General features: G+C 32.4%; 1 long non-coding RNA gene across 2 annotated transcripts in view; it reads left to right on the top strand.

Annotated features, from left to right (window-relative positions):
- LOC146997643 (uncharacterized) overlaps window positions 1–13,961 on the top strand; it is a 229,969-nt gene extending 216,008 nt beyond the window's left edge. For both annotated transcript variants that reach the window (XR_015040509.1, XR_015040510.1), the window contains one exon: window positions 13,515–13,961. This is a non-coding gene — a long non-coding RNA (uncharacterized LOC146997643). The remainder of the gene's footprint in view (window positions 1–13,514) is intronic.
- Window positions 13,962–17,789: the final 3,828 nt, after the last annotated feature.

The raw sequence follows: 17,789 nt of genomic DNA, 5'->3' as shown, positions 1-17,789 counted from the left end.
CGGGGCTGGCTGCGTGGTCGTTTGTTCCATGTGTAACTTGTATACAAGCCAGTTCCCCTTAGAAAATCCTACACGAAGGCATCCATCCCCGTAGGCAGATAGCTCTCGAGGCTTTGCCATAATCACACACTGACTGAAATATTTCTATCAAATTTATTATCATCGGATTTTTTTATATTCTGAATTGTATTTTGTGAAACAACACTACTTGCACAGTCGTTATCCAAATTATCATTAGATGACACACAATCAGGTAAAAAATGAACATCATCAACGGAATATTCAAGACCATTCTCACTTAAATCACTTAATTTGTCCAAATTCATCTTGGGTTAGTATACACGTTTTGGCCATGTCAAAATGGTAACCAAAGACCAATGTTGTAGATCTGCAACATATAATTAAAATTAAATTTCTTTCAAACTTTTTCCATTAGAAAATCAAAATTACTTTTAAATGAACATAAAATTTTTAAATTTCTTACCTGGTAATTGTTTTCGTCAATAAACAAGAGGAGCATAAAATATAATGGATTCTTTTTATAGCAAAAACACAGTTCTTGAGGCAACAGAGATTTTTATAATTGTTGTGATTTCTGGAAAAAATGTGCTGCTATCTAGTGACAAAATTAGCATATATTTCGTTGCAGTAATCTTTTTTTCTTAGATAAGTGGTTTTTAGGTAATTAAAAAGAATACTGAGTCTGTTAAATTAAAATAAATCATATGTTGCAGAGATGCAACAGTGGGAAGTTAAGGGTTAATTATTTAAGTTCCTTAAAAATAATACAGGGCGATAATATTTGTTGGTAACAGCTTAAAAAGTGAAACAGCCGTTTATAGTGTACGACGCAAAATCCCGTTTCGAGATTTGTCATTGTTTTGAGATAATTGACAGACATTTTAAAATAATCAGATATTCCAAAATATGTATTCTAAGAAAAATGACATGATTGATTTAAGGGTTCAATATTTCTTAGTGTTCGGTATTTTTAAGGCCTGTAAAATAGCACTTTATTAATATATTTTGTTTAATTATAAACTAAGATAAGAATAATAATAAGAAAATTTAAGTGAAGTGTCATTAACATTAGTATAAATTTATAAGTAATATATATATAGAATATCAGAAATTTTTTTCTAGAGTTATAAAAATACGTTTCGCAAAATAATTTTATTTATTTCTGAAATGTTAATATTTTAAACGAATCTTTAACCTGCTCAAAAAAGCTTTCTTGTGCATTATAAGATTGCAATTAATTACTCTTACAACCTGGAGCACTTCGCTTTACTTAGAGGACAACGTTAGAAGATAATACTTCAATTATTGAAACAACAAGCAGGTTATCTTCCTAATTATATTTAGTCATTATTTAAGTTGAACTCCTCCAATATTATATGATATACGTTGACCAATTATTTATTCTGCCTGTATGTATTGAAGTTTATTTTATAAGATTTCTTACTAATTTCTATGAATTTTGAACTCTGTCTAAGAGGATCACGAAATAAAACCTGAAAGTGAATTTAGAAATTCCACAAAATATGAGTATGCGTATGATTAGAGAATAAAATATATTTCAAAATGGTATTTACAGATATATGCATGTACAGATAAAAAGAGTGTATAATTTGTCAGCTAAAAATACTATCTTGAAAGGTCTCAACTTAGACAATTTACATTCCTAAAGCCCAACGTTATTAATCCAGTAATTGCATTTTTAATATAACACGTTTAATGAGGACGCATCTTTTTGTTTATTAGATGCAATGTATGAGCTTTCATTTACTGTCAGTTACTATGTTATAATTAAGTAAAATATTAATGAACTTAAGAATTTATTCGGAGCTATAATTAAGTAGCAGCAAGGAAATGCTTCCTCGAAAATTAAAGGTATAATGAATTTTGTCAATTCATTTTGTCGTGCTATTTTAAAACATAAACATTTAAAAATACGTATTTTGTTTAAAATAAGAAAAACATATAAATATAACTTAAATCTTCTCCGGTTAATTTGCTATGAATCCATTTTTATCTCAAGAAAATTTATTTTAATTCTGGTAAATGGAAATCCTCTTTTTGGAAGTATAGTTTCAATATGGGAATTTTGCATATTTTATAGCGTAAATTTTATTTTCATGTTTAGATAACATTTCTTTACCTCTTACATGCTTATCCTTAAACAGAATTTTTAAACTAAAGTCAATATTTATTATATCATCTCTATACGTTAAGTAGAAAATAACAGTTTAAACAAATGATTTATTTATCTTCTCAAATACCGAGAATTTTCTCTTTAGCAACGTGTATGTTTATTTTGTGCATGAGCAATTATTTCAAAACTTCATAAAGCCTCATTCTTTTAGGTACTATACACTACATCAAGATTCTAATAGACTTAAGCAAATTATCGCTCTGTCTAGATAAACAGCAGAAACGCAAGATAGGTGTAAAAGACCAATTTATTCAGAACTCTCCAAATAACCGAACAGAAGACACATATTCCGCTTGCAAAAAACAGCCAACAATAATTACGTAACTTAAAAGAGAGAATTTTAAAATTAAAGCTAAGTTGCAAATAAGCCAAAGGCTACACATAGGTAAATAGCACGCAAATTGGCTCAAACCTACACCAGCGTGACAAGTACTATTCGTAAGAATAAAGCAACGCCGAAGACAGAATGCTATCGCTGAAATTCAACTAAGTTACTTGGTCTTTAGAAGTTAGAACACGCTCTATCTAAGCGATCTAAAATTTCTCATTAAATACTATATTTCCAACCTCATTTAAATATGCCAACTAAAAATTGCATTCTGGCAAAAAAAAAAAAAAAAAAAAAAAAGGCAGAAATGACAGTAAAGATGCGTAACATGAAATAACTGGTTAATTAAAATAAGTAACTACTTTACAACTGAGCGCCGCCTGAGATAACCACGGAACTGACTTTGTTGTAAAAGTCTTACAGTGTTAATAGTCATCTTGGCAGAAGGGATTATTTATTCTGTATAAAAATATAAATATTACATGGCATACAAGGCCTAAGTATAAGTATAGATATGTTAATTACAAACATTGTCTTGTAAAAGTAACATGTGATAATTACGTAAAATTACGACAGTTAGGTGTACATTTCTACTTTACAACTGAATGAAATCATTTCATATAATGGAGAAATATGGTCAGTTATAATTAAACCTCCGTCATCTGTTATTATAATGCTGCAACAATAGCCGCATTCATTAAAATCTCAAATTCTGCAATACAAGTAGTTGGTAGTTGTGACCTCCTTAGACTTCTACATCTACATAATACCTTTCAAATACAGATGAAATGCATGATGTTCTTGCAAAAAATAAAAATTTATCTAATTAATTAGTATTTAAATTTGGTGTATTTCAAATTTTTCGCAGATATTTACCGATAAAAGCAGTAAAATATACATTTCCCTTTTAGCGTTAAAAGAATAAATTAGCAAGATTTACGTATCGGAATATCTCAATTAGTAGGCATTTTTTGGGAGACAATTTGCCGCCCTAAATCATCATCTTGAAACTCTAGTGTCATTTAGTTTCCCCCCCCCGCATCAGATCAGGAAGCGTGAAAACGTGCAGTGCTCTCAAATTGGATGGACTGGAAATTCAGACCTTCCGACTACTAGCCGGTCATGCTTTCTAATTACACCACGGTGATACGGGGGAGGAGAGACCCAGTCACTACACCGTAGTAGTGTCGAATTATCATTCACCACTTTTTATTTCGGGCGTCACCTTGTAAAGTTATAATGGTTTACCATCAGAGTAGAAACCTTAAATTAATAATTTTAAAAAATTAATTTCTAGCCTGTGGATTTTCCACATACACGATGAATGCATGCTCAAGGCCGAGAAAAAAACTTACAACTACATATTGGATAGATTTATACGCATACTACTGCTGTCTAATTATGCTTTAAAATCCAAATTAAAGGGAAACAAAATTACTCGTAGTATAATGTTTAGTTAGACTTTAATTAGCTAAGAGACAGAATCCTTTCAACACATTAAGCTCACACATGTGAGGTCGCATCTTATAAAAGTGATTTTTTGACTTCCATAATAACTTTAAATCTGTTGTTTTTTTCATGTCTGTGGAAGTTTTCTTTCAAGTGTCCAGTATGGAAATAGTATTTTCGTCTAGCACAAAAAATTGTGTAAATGGATAATTAATAATAATAACGTTGACATCTTAATATACCTAAAATCTGATCAAGGAAAATTAAATGCATCCACAGCCAGCCAGCACTTTCGACATCCTTATATATAATCCAGTAAAAGAACGCATTTAATAGCCTGCTAGTTTATGAGGTGGAACTGCATTTTCCACAAACGGTTAATTAAAAGAAATTTGTATTTCCTTGTACTAAGTAAAGAAAGTATTGTAATTACGAAAAATACCGAATATCATACTTCAACGAAAATATTCATTTTGACCGCTTTCGAATGCCATTTAACGATGTTTTTGCGTGGCATCTGTATGTAAGAACAGAATAAGGACTATTTTTTCCCAAGGGAATTACAAAACTAATTTGAAATGGATTCAGAAGAGATTTTCTTTCGCGGCATCTGTACGTACGTGTGTATGTACTCGTATCTCGCATAACTCAAAACCGAGTAGCCTCAAAACGTTGAAATTTTGTGTATAGGACAGATATAGTATGTTCTTATGCACCTTTCTTTTTGGTTGCAATCGCCGGCACCAAAATTATACAAATAAATAAATAAATAAATATACCCACTCTGTTCCTCAGTTCAGTGAGCTCAGTTTTTTTTTATTATTATTATTTTATTTTATTCTTATGTGTTGGTAAACTGGGCCAAGTTGTTTGACTGCGGATAAGCCTAATTACTTCCAGGTGCGAAATAGAGGAAAAATTGTAATCACGAAAAATTCCGGGCATCATATTTCAACGAAAATATGCATTTTAACGGCTATTGAATGCAATTTAACGATGTTTTTGCCTGACATCTGTACATAAGGACAGACTAAAGGACTTTTTTTTTCCAAAACAAGCTATAAAACTGATTTAGAATGGATTGCGAAGAGATTTTTTCCGTAGCCTCTGTACGTACACGTATGTACATATGTATGAATGTATCTCGCATAACTCAAAAACGAGTATCCTTAGAACGTTGATATTTTGTATATAGGACTGCTATGACATGCAATTGTGCACCTTTGTTTTTGGTTGCAATCCGCCGCACCAGAAGTATATATATATATATATCCACTCGTCTGAATGAGCTCAGGTTTTTTTTTTTTTTTTTTTTAGTTTATCTGCATTCGACAGTTGTAGAATTATCAACAATTTAAAAGTTGTTTAAGTGCGGCTAAGCCTAACGTTTCTTACCATAGCAGACATATTTGTTTACATTTGAAACTTAGCACAATAGTGAATTAATCTTTCTGCACCTTCAGTGTCCTTTTGCCGAGTGGGTAGCGTTGCCGCCTCTTGGCTGTCAAAATCCGGGAGAGTAAAAAAAAAGTTTCCGGGAGAAGAAAAAAAGTTCAGCCGCAACTTAAAAAAGATTCACCTCTTTTATCTCATTTAAAAGCATTTTTTAACTGCAGGAGCAAGCACACTCTCGCAAATACTTGTGCATTTTGTTCTACCACAAGAAAACTTTTTTGCCAAAGAAGAATCTGGAAATAGAGTGCTGTACAATTTGCTTGTGCAATCTTGGCTATTAAAACTATGATGGTGTTTTTTAATCCTATGATAGACTGAAGTAATTTCAATTGCTGATATAATTGTCCTGTTCTTCTGAAGATTTCTTCAGAAAAAAGTTCGAAACCGATTGCGATGAATCGCTATTCAATATTAACAAGTAACGTTTCTTGCTTTGGGAATATACAGTTAAAGCTCTAACGTTCTCGTACTTAATATTAACCGTTTTCCGACATACTTTACATTCTCCGTTAAAGCTGTCTCTCTTCATAAGCGAATCAAATTGAGTTAACCATTTATCTTGAATCGACATAGAATATTTTGTCTTTTTTTGTGGTACTTGTTCCCCTGCAGAATCAGAATCGGGTTTTTTTTTCACTACATATTATTATGAAAGCATTTAAATAATTTCAAAATACGCACTTGCTTGTAGATAGCTGCAGAATAAATGAAAGAATGGACTGAAAATGAGAGGGTGAGGGGAAATGAGCGCGCGACACGCTGGCATGAAACTACTACTCATCCCGTAAGGCACTTACTCAGAACTCATCGTAGATTTCTGCTGCAAAGAGCATGTATTCACATGACGTTGTTTGGCTGCTGTGGGCGATAGTGTGATTTTCCATGCTCTCAACCATTTCGTCCGTGGGCATTGTATCGTTATTTTCGAGAAACTTGATATTCCGGGAGAGTAATATTTATTTTAAATTCCTTCCGCGAGCCGGGAGATTTTAATTTCAGGGCTCAATTCCTGGAGAATCCCGGAATTCCGGGAGAGGGGGGAACCCTACGAGTGAGACCAAAAATAAAGTTCTGTGCACCAAAAAATCTGCCTTCTTGCCTGCTTGTCAAATTGTTTGTTTTTGTGTAGAAAAAGTAATTTTAATCGTACAAACTGTGTTTTATGTCTTTTTGTAGCTTTCAATGTTTTATAGTGTTTGTGTACTTTTGCTTTGCCGAGAAGTGAGAACTCAATTAATTGAATGAGAAATATATCTCTAATGAAATTCGAGGAAATGAGTGTTTCGTATTAGCAGCAAATATTGTCGCCAGTCTGTCTCGGACAGAGGAGAATGTTTACGAGTAGCTCATGCGCATTAGAAAAGCGGCACTGAATCGTCAGTGAGAAACTTATTCTTTTTTATTTGTTTAATTTTTTATACATCGTTTTAGATTTATTATAATATTTGACATGTGACAGCGATTAGATTATTCTTTAGATGATGTAATTTTTTTGCATTCTGAGTTATAAAATGAATGAGATGTAGCGCTGTTATGTGAACCAACCAAGAGCCAGAGTGTCGCTATGGTAAATAAACATAGTAAATTTTAAAGAGTGTATTTATTCTTTTGTGGTTTACGCTCTATCGACGAAGTAGATTAAATGAAATACAGGAGAAGTACGTATAATTTACAATTCCTTACAAGGAAGTCAGGTAGGGTACACATATTTTTCTGCTGTTTGTTTGTTTCTTTGTTTGTTTACCATAGCAACCGTATTTGTTTACATTTGAAGCTTAGCAGAATAGTGAATTCAGTTTCTGCACTTTCAGTGTCTTTTTGCCAAGTGGGTTCAAAATTGAACTTTGATATTTGTGCACCTAAAAATCTGCCTAGTTGCTTGCCAGCCGAATCGCTTGTTTTTGCGTAAAAACTCTCATTTTAATTGCAATTTTTTTATTATTTAAACTGTATTTGGTGTTTTATTTCTTTTCGTATATTTTCAATTTTTAGCGAAGATATTTTGAAGTTTTATCTATTTTTGCCTTGCCGCGAACTGAAGGCGAATAGAATTGAATGAGAAATATATCTTTAATGAAATTCGAGAAAATAAGTTTAAATGAAATGCAGGAAAATGTGCATATAATTTAATATTCCGTACAAGGAAGTCATGGGATGTACACATCAGATTTTTTGCTTATACTTTCTGTTTTATTTAAGAGGTAAACCTTAATTCAAGATTTTATTTCTCTGAAGTATATAATATTTTATATTAATATGTTACGTTTCTATTTAACTGTGCATTCAATAATTTAAATACAATGTTTAAAAGGCATACAATTAATAGATTATTGATTTTTATAGCTGTATTTTGAATCTTTATTTTTTAATTTTGTTCAGTACCAGATCAAGTGGCCATTAACTGAAAAAATTAAATAAACTGAAATAATTTTGAATTATAAACTTCATACTTTAATTTATGTTCTAAAATATCTTTTTATACAAATCATAAGGGTTTTGTACAATAAAAACAAGAAATGGGCTAAGTGGCCCATTACTAATACATTCGTCAATTTGTATTCTGTTACTAAGATTAATAAACATTTAGGAAATCTATTTTAACGCTATTTTAATGTTTGTGTACTATTAAGCCGTGCATCCTTGATTTGACGTGTATTGAAGCTTAACACACCAGTCGGGTGAATGCACTGAATTTAAGATTTTAACTACAAAGATGCTTGAATTTCATACCTTTAGATTTTTCAAACACGGATTTTAGAATGGAATTTAGACATAATTAGATGCGCTCTTTCTTAATTAATCTATCTAAATTTGACAAAAGAATATGAATATATTCAACGGTCTTCTTCCAACAAATTATCAAACATAATCGTAAGTAATAAAGAAAGATAGCATTTACTCTTTGTCACGTAGCCTTCCGATACTTTGGTTCTTGATTCTGCTGTTACTGATCATATTTGTACTTTGATTAATATAAATATCCTTTTCATGTAAGTATGCAGATATTATTTGAATACTTACAGCATTTTTAATATAGCGTTTCCAAATATACGAATGAGTTTATAATATTGTTTTGCATTGTTAACATCTTATAACAGCATGAAGCAGAAGAATTGAGGTAACAATATTAATATTTTTAGAACACTGACTTCAAAATATTACGCATACACACGCACAAAAAAAGGAAAATATTCAAGTTCCTCATCTTTCTTTGATTTATTAGTTTATCTTTTTCCCTTTCGCATCCCTTTCGAAGTATACATGTTTTAAACATGTGTTATATAAAAGTATTTATTCTGAGGCTAGCAACGGAATATATTTATAGCTCAGAAAATATAAGCAGCACTGAAGCATTTTATTAATAAATCCCAAATAAGCAAAAGGAAAGCTCTTTTAAACAGCTTAGGCTTATGCATTCTTGGGAACTTCTTTATGCACGACGCTTTATTTTACTTATGTTACTGAACTAAGGAACAAACTGAAGCATGCATTTTACTAATTCGTTCATAAGTTTAGATAAAACCCCATACTACCAATGCAATTAATGAAAGTGTTGGCGAACAACAACGGAGCTTTCAAAGCAAAGAAGAGCTTCTGCAGGCGTCTTTAATAACGAAATATCCCGGCAGAAATTCCATCGATATAATTCGATTATTACGCATCGCCTAGCGGAGGTCCAACAGACCAGAACCCATCAAAGTCGCCGAATAAATCATGGCTAAAACTTATCCCAGATTAAACATTTCCCTGCTTTCATTTAATATCGAATACTTCAAGCGTTTCTCTTTTGGATTCTGGTATATACTAGGTTATAAGACAGCGTCGATGCAATTATTTTGAAAACAACCATTTATCGGAGCTGTTGCTCCTTTCTGGTGGCTTTGGTCGAACTTACAGGCCGCGAACTTAGGACAAGGATTGAACCGCAGGTATTCGACTAATGAGTTTCTGTTCACAAATGACTTGAGAAATATATTGCTAGCTATAAAGTGAAATTTGATGAATGATTGCAAGCTTTCGCACAGAGTGTGCGCTTTCTGATTATTTGTTACTGAAACAACTTACAATCGGTACGTACCTTTCGTATAAATTTGTGCTTAAAATGGAAAAATTTTGACTTTTAGATGATTTCACATGACTGCTCGCTTACCATCATTTGTATTACATTTTAAACAGAAATGATGCAGTACTGTGAAATGTCATATTTTCGGAATACTTTTAATTGCAGAAGACAAACCAAAATTTCATGAATTTTTATTGTAATTGTTTTGATAGTAAATAGTAGCATAAACTAACTAAAACGAATCCAACTCAGAACAAATAAGGAATGAAGATAAGTCAGCTTCAGAATAGTAATTTTAGGTTTAATTTCTGAAAATTCTTCGAATGCAAAATGATTGAATTAACATTTGAGGGCAGAGGGGCTTTTTTAAGTAAAAATTGTCAGTGCTGTCTGACCATGACAAAATATTCTTTTTAAAATGCAACAAAACGGCTGACAAACAGTATCATAAGATGCTTTCTCTTCCCTGCTCGCTTTCGTATTAAAGAAATTTTATCGTCTATTTAATATCCATTAATTCTTAACACGAGAGAAGCCCCGAAAGTTCTGTAGAAACTACAATTGAGGAAAAAAGATAAATTCTGCGAAAATAATTTAATTTTATAGCAGGTTAGTTTTATATATATCTACTCGTTTCATCCTTTATTTGAAACCGTTGCGTCTGGCACATGTTTTGAAAAATAATATGCATAATTGGGAATCTAATGGGATCCCAAATTGAGGCGATTGCACACGTGAACTCGCATTTCTGCTAGACTTGATAACTGAGGTGTATTTTGAAAATTAAAATTTGATTCCTTGAATTTAGATTATATACAAATTGGTCTGAAAATAAAATTTTAAATAATTCTGTGATTTTCATGATCATTGTACCTATTAGATATTCCCTTAAAATGATTTTAAAAAAATCTGATGTGTACACCACATGATTTCCTTGTATTGGAATATTAAATTATACGCATTTTTTCTTGCATTTCATTTAAACTTATTGGATTGAATTAAATCTACTTCGCCGACAGCGCATAAACCACAATAGAATAAATACATTCTTTAAAATTTACTCTAGTATTTGTTTACCATAGCGACACTCTGGCGTTACATTCACTTAACAGTATTAATAATTATATAACAGTTAACTTATATATAATAATTATATAATGGAAACTAAGTTAACTGTTATACAATCCAATAATTATATAACAGTTAACGTATATATTTCGTTCATATTATAACTCATAATGCACAAAATTTATATCATTTAAAGAATAGAATTATCTAATCGTTGCCACATGTTCTATTCAAATACTATAATAAAGCTAGAATGATGTATAAATGAAATTAAGCAAACAAAACAAAAAAGAAACAGTTTTTCACAGACGATTGAGTATTTCTCATTTAATTAATTCAGTTCTCACTTAAACACAAAATATCTATATTAAAAATATATTAAAAACATAATTAAATCTATATTAAAAACATAAAAACACAAAATATCTATATTAAAAATTACGAAGTAAATCTCAAACACTTATTTCCTCGAAAAAATTCCAGAAAGAATTAAGCATGATTTAATTGGCAATAATAAATGAATGCGTTATGTTTGTTGTTGCGAAGCTAAGTTTCTCTAGATTGGCAACAAATTCACTAGTCTCTGTTTCAAATGTAAATATCAATGGCCGCCATTAAAAACAGGCTTAGCGGCAATTAAACAACTTTAAAATTGCTGATAATTCTAAAAATATTGCACACTGATTTACTAAAGGCATAAAATCCTTAACCGGAAGATAAAAACAACATAATTCAATCATTTTTAAAGCAAAAAATGTACAATTTACAAACATATAAGAGTAAAGAAACTGAGATCACTGAGCCGGGTAACAGAGTGGATATATATATAAATATATTTATATACGTTTGGTGCGGCCGAGTGCAACCAAAATACGAGGTGCACATCTACATGTTATAGCAGTCCTATATACAAAATTTCAATGTTCTGAGGCTACTCGTTTTTGAGTTATGCGAGATACGTACGTACGCACGCACGTACGTACGTACATACGTTCGTACAGACGCCACGAAAAATTCTCTTCAGAATTAATTTTAAAGCAGTTTTATAATTTTTTTGAAGAAAAAGAGTATTTTATTCTGTCCTTACGTACAGATATCACGCAAAAACATCGTTAAATTGCATTCGATAGATGTCAAAATGGATATTTTCGTTAAAATATGCTGCCTGAAACTTTTCGCGATTACAATACTTCCTTTTTACTTCGTACAAGGAAGTAAAAATGCTTGTGGTTATTTTAATAGAGATTCAAACTTAAATTTATCTTTTGAGAAGCGTAAGAAATTTCGTCATCAAAAAATTTATATCGTTTCTGATTCGAACTCTGAATTAGATGGATATAAGCCAGTAAGGAAAGAACGAATAATTTAGTAATTTTTATGAAAGTAGCTAAATTGTTCAAGTTTTCTTTCTTGCCATTTTTTTTAAAGTTTCTTAAAATTATGGCTTCAAGAAATTCAAAACAGAGAAGTGTAAACAAAACGGTCTAAAAGTATATGCATTTTATTTCATATTTCCAGGACCTAAAAAAAGAAAAAAGGGAAAAATTAACAAATTCAGAAACTGCTGTTATGAGTTTGAAATAATTTAAAATATTCTATATCAGAGAAAGTCTGTCAAGAGTTACACGTCCAGATGTCTTATGTCAGGACTTAACATGCATAGGTGCAAGTAGTTAGTGTTTCACTCGAAAGGAATTATAGTTTAACGACGCAGATGAAATTAAAGGTATCATTTCACTTTAGCAATTGGTTCTATTCAATTGTCACTCATTAACGAGTTTCGTTTTAGTTGATTATGGCAAAGAGCACTAGGGCTATCTTACTAAGGTGTGGATGCTTTCGCGGAGTAATTTCTAGGGAAATTGATTTGTATACACGACGTAGATAGGATTAAAGCAGCTAAATGAAATACAGCTGTTATTAAAATACAGCTGCTTTTCATGACATTTGTTTTTATCTTTAAAGAAAATTCTTTAATTAAATATGGTAGATTTCGTAATTACATAAGTAGCCTTTTAAGTTTGCATATAATAAATAATTGTATGTAGCATAAGAATAGGTTTAATGCAGAAAATTTTATTGAAAGTCATTTTTTTAATTAGGTTAAGTTAATCATGCATCGAAACAGTACATAACCTTTTTACACGATATCTATACCTGGCTTAAACGATGCTGGAAAAATTTAGAGAAAAGAAAGCACGCATGACGAAAAAAAGCAGATGATTTTTTTTTTTTTATATTCTTCTATGTTTTTAATTATGGTATTTCATTTACGGGGTCTGTCCGCCTCCCGCTTTCGCAAAGCAACAGCTAATCCCTTTACGTTAAATATTGTTTCTGACTGAAGGTGTAATTCATTTAAAAAGAAATGTATTAATACCAAAATAGAATTTATGGAATTATTATTCTTTGATAATTTTATTTGCATAAGTTTAAAACTGCATCATAGATGCTATGCTGTTGACAAAAATTGACAGAAGGTTTGAAACTGGACTTTGGAGGTGATCTTCGTTTTCTTATGACAGCCACGACTCCCCTCTCAGACAAGGTTTAGCTAGTCGATGGCGTGTTGATTTTCCAACCCCTCACTCTTTCCTTTAGTACCCCCGAGTAAGATGCATAATGGTGAGACGTCTTTGCGAAAGGTTTAGTCTTCTCTTACAGAAAATAACTAATCAATAGAAGTCTGAATTTTTAAAAAAGTATGTAAAATTTAATCACCATTATTTCCTAATTTAATGAGCTAGTTATGCGTCAATGTCCATTGCTTAACCTAGTTATAAGTCAATATCCATTGCTTAAGATACGACAGTAACTCCTTCAGCTTCGTGTGTCAGACTCAAAATGTGCTGTCTATTATCTAAAGAAAGGTTAGCATATGATATATTTATTTATATGATTGCGGTAATGATTCTCAATTTTGTTTCCACTTTCAGGCTCTGGATATTTATAGACGTTGGCCACAACTAAGACCAAATGGAGTGGTCTCTTTATTATGGAGGCATTTAGCTGGTGCACCACCGTTGCTTTCTATGAACGGACGGAAGGATTATATCTTCACCTTCTCCGAGATTCCAACCTTGCCGTTTGGTATGCCTGTAAGAGTTACCGACCACTTTTCCATCTAGGCGGGACGATTCTCAGTTTACTTTCTGGCAATTGTGTTACAAACAGAATAGCTAAGTTTTTATGTTTTTTTTTTTTTTTTTTTTTTTTTTTTTTTTTTTTTTGTTTGTTTGTTTGTTTGTTTTACTTGAATTCCAGAACAAAAATTAGTCTACACGAGATATTTTATGCAAATCTCAGTTCTGAGAGAAACTTTTAAATTCTAAAATCTAATGAGTTTAGCTGAGCTGCTGGCCGAATGGAAGATTTTTAATAAACAGAAGACTTTCATGTGTTTTGATAATTTCGTGATTAGATATGCAGATGATTATCAGCTTTTGGCCACTTACATTATTTTTTCTCAGGCAAATTGCTCTTGCATTTTTTACCTGTATACAGGTTGATTCAAAACTGGAACAACAAATTTTTAAGAGGGGTAAGTTACATCGAGATAACTCGGAATTTGATAGCAATGCAGGGTCAAAAATGCAATGCTGGCGAGATAGGGGAGATGTTAGGACTGTGGCAGGAAAATGTTCGATGACCACTCTAAAAGTATGAGGAATGAAAATCTGAATCCATCGTGATCGTAAATTAATATTTAAAGACCATAAGTTTAGGTATGACTTTCTTGATAATGAAGATGCCTGAAATTTCGTAACGTAGGCACCGCATGAAATTTCGGATTTTTTAAAACACGTTGGGTGTCTGTTGAACGTCAGCGGTAAACAACGGAGAGCTATTTCAAAATACGCAGTGCATTGCTTTACGACTTTCCATGCCTTATACCCCCTTACGATATGTCGGGGACTGTTTTAACCCGGAAAGTGAGGACTTATTTTGTGGTCTTTAAATATTTGTCACGATAGCGATCACGATGAATTCGAACCATTTTTTCCTGCTACCTCTGATCAGTTGAAGGATAAACACAGATACAAGAATGACAGGCCAATAATGGGTAGGAAATCTCTTTATTTAGCGATAATTTACAATATTTATAAACGTATTTACAATATATATATTATATACAGTTTCACAACAAGGTAATGTAATGTAAAATACGAGTGTGCTGCAAACCTCCTGTCCGATAATAATGGGCCTCATGGTTAACGCAGCACACTCAACACAGATTAAAACAAATATTCAGTTAAAAACATCAACTCATTTGGGCGTAAAGAGAGTACCTGCTCCAGAATGATGATATATTTTTGAACGCCCAAAGTAGGGATAGCAAGTTATGACCTAATTAAGTAGTCATTAATAATAAATACCCTCCCATATGTTCAAGTAAATCTGTCATTGGGCAGCATGTGGGCGCATGCTTCGGGGGTTCTCGTGGCTTCCTTCATCAACATTGCATTGACTGAAGATCCTTTCATGATAGAAAATGACTTCCGTGAAAAGAATACAGGATGGAAAAGCCGGGTTCTGGTTGTCCACGTACCAGTTAGCGAATTCCACGCATCGAGTATAATCCTCAGATGCAGTGATTGAACCCGTAAATGCAAATGTTGGATGTAATGCATGTAATGGAGGTAAACGCTCCCTGTATAATGTGCGCCATACACTGCTTTGAAATGCTGAAATATAACGGGCAATGGTTCGTGTGCTTGTACTGGAAACGTTTTCCAAACGACGCAATATCTCGTCTTCGAAATAAAGTGTATGTGTCACTTACACCTACCCTGCATCATACTTGCACTTGCAGATCGTCCGTTTTCACACAGGTTACTGTACAAATTCGTAAATATTCGGTAATTCAGTACCCATCTGTTCGGGCACCATTTGACATACAACCGTACCGCTGCCTTTCCGTTGCAGTGATTTTCACAAAATGCAATATGCGCATCAGCCATTTCTGTGTTCATAAATCATGCCATGCTCTCCGTATGCAATCGGAACTTGAAATGACTAACGCCTGCAGTCCAACTACAGATCTCGCGAACAGCGCCATCAAGCAGATAATCAATGCCCTCAAACCTGCAACACTATAGATGGTAAAAACCGGGCACGTATCCAGAAAACTTCGGGCAACTTCATTATCGGAAATGTCATGATTTACTTTAATCTTATGGTCTTTAAACTCTAGTTTGCGACCATGATGTGTTTATAGTTTCCTTCCTTATACCTTTGAAGGTGGCTCTAAGATTTTCCTGCGCCTAATATCCAACAGTATCTCATTAGGATTGCATTTCCGACCCTGCATTGATATGGAATTCAGAGTCGTAGAGGTATGCACTTACCCTCCTAGTTTTGAATCTCTCTGTATTATTTTGAACTAGTCAAGACGTTTTACGAAACATAATTTAAATAATGTTTGTTTATTGCTTATAAGTTAATTTTCGTGACCTGTTAATATCGGACTTTGATATCTTTGTAGAGTGAATCAGACCTTACTTTTAAATCAAGTTCACAAGTCGAATTTTTATTTTAGAGCTAATTTTTCTCACCTGTCGTATGTTTCATGACATAGTAACTGAGTTACATTTGAACATTTTTTTATCAGTCATCCCTGTTCTATAATGCGAACGTTTAATTACTTTATTATTTATTTAGAAACAGGTACTAAGTACATTTGAGAAAGCGTGATAAATGTGTTCCTATTAGTCACAAAGACGCTCAGAAAGTTAATCGAAACATATGATGCGATAAAACGTGTGATTAAATTTTCTCAAACTTAACGTTAAGAACAGTAATTTTTACTGTTCAATAATCGGTAGCAATTGTCTAATGTTATTTTGCAAATACATTTCTTATATTAAATAATTAAATATATTCGAATATACTGAACGGTAAGCTGAATTAGGAATATCTCGTCACAGTAAATAAGAATTATACATAATTTATTTTAGTTCTGCCATAAGCTCAAAATCCTGGTGAACGGTCTGGTGTTATGAGCATTTTGGGATGTTTACCCATGTGCAACGTAAATACAAGACTGTTTCCCTCAGAAAGTTTTCCACGAAGGCATGTCTTCTTTATTAGATAGCTTTTGTGGGATTTGTTTCAGTCAATTAACATTCTAATTTTAAATTGTATTATACCTTTAGTTAAGCGTAAAGATTTTAACACCGAATTCATATTTACTTAAAGTACAAGTTTACATAAATAACATAACATAAAGTTTAATTTACATAAAGTTTGCATAAACAAGAAAACGCGTGGATTTGATTCGAAAACAAGGGTAAGAACATAATATTCAGATCAACATCAAAAACATAAATAAAGTTGAATTTTTAACAACATAAAATCTCACATATTTTCTCAGAAATAGTTATAAGGTATTTCTCCCGCCTTCTTAGCATGCCTTCGTGGTGTAGTGGTCTGCAGCTGAGCTCGTGTTCCAGAGGTCCGTGGTTCGATTCCCGGAGAAGGCGTTGCTCATTTTTCATCTTGCCTGCTTCCAAAAAAAACTATTGTCTCTACAGTGGCGCCCGAACTAAAAGGGAGATGGATAATGATTCTCCACACTCAGGATTTGGCGCTTGGGTCCCCTAAAACTATAGTGTGAAGACGTCAAGGTAAAGACGTTATACAAAACATTTAAAAAGGTAATAAAGCGAGGGGGAAACATCACAATCCTAAAACATCGTAGTAAAAAATATTATCGTCGAAAATAAAGTGATTCAAAAACTTCTCAGTTTAAAATGTTTCTTCTCTTTTCACTCACGATGTTTTGTATGACGCAGTTTTCGCCTTACCTTGTTTTCTCCGCGACGTTTTCACCCGCATTATATTTGCCGCGATGTTTCCGGCGGACACCGAACAATAAGTGTACTTGTCTGATAATTAATTACCTCTATACATTTAATAATGATTGCAAATTGTTATTTTTATTAATAGAGCTTCTTTGAGATTTATAACAGATCTGTTTTTAATTAAATGTGCAGTTTAATACCCATACTAACCTAAAATCAAGCCAGTCTACAACCAATTCCTACAACAGAGTCGCCCAGTAACTCACCAGAGATACAACAGGTTTATACATCCAAAAATATAAATCAATTTTCGCATTCGTGTCGCTTGAGAACTCGTTTATGATTTCTAGCCCCATATTATCTGGGCTAATCCGTTGTTAACATTCTCCAGTCATGTGAAGTTCTTCA

Source organism: Stegodyphus dumicola, chromosome 4 (assembly GCF_044657685.1).
Source record: "Stegodyphus dumicola isolate Sdum_Otavi_A_Nest chromosome 4, ASM4465768v1".
NCBI classification, from domain to species: Eukaryota; Metazoa; Arthropoda; class Arachnida; order Araneae; family Eresidae; genus Stegodyphus; species Stegodyphus dumicola.
The sequence above is the reverse complement of the archived record's forward strand: the minus strand, read 5'-3'. Positions and strand labels throughout refer to the sequence as shown.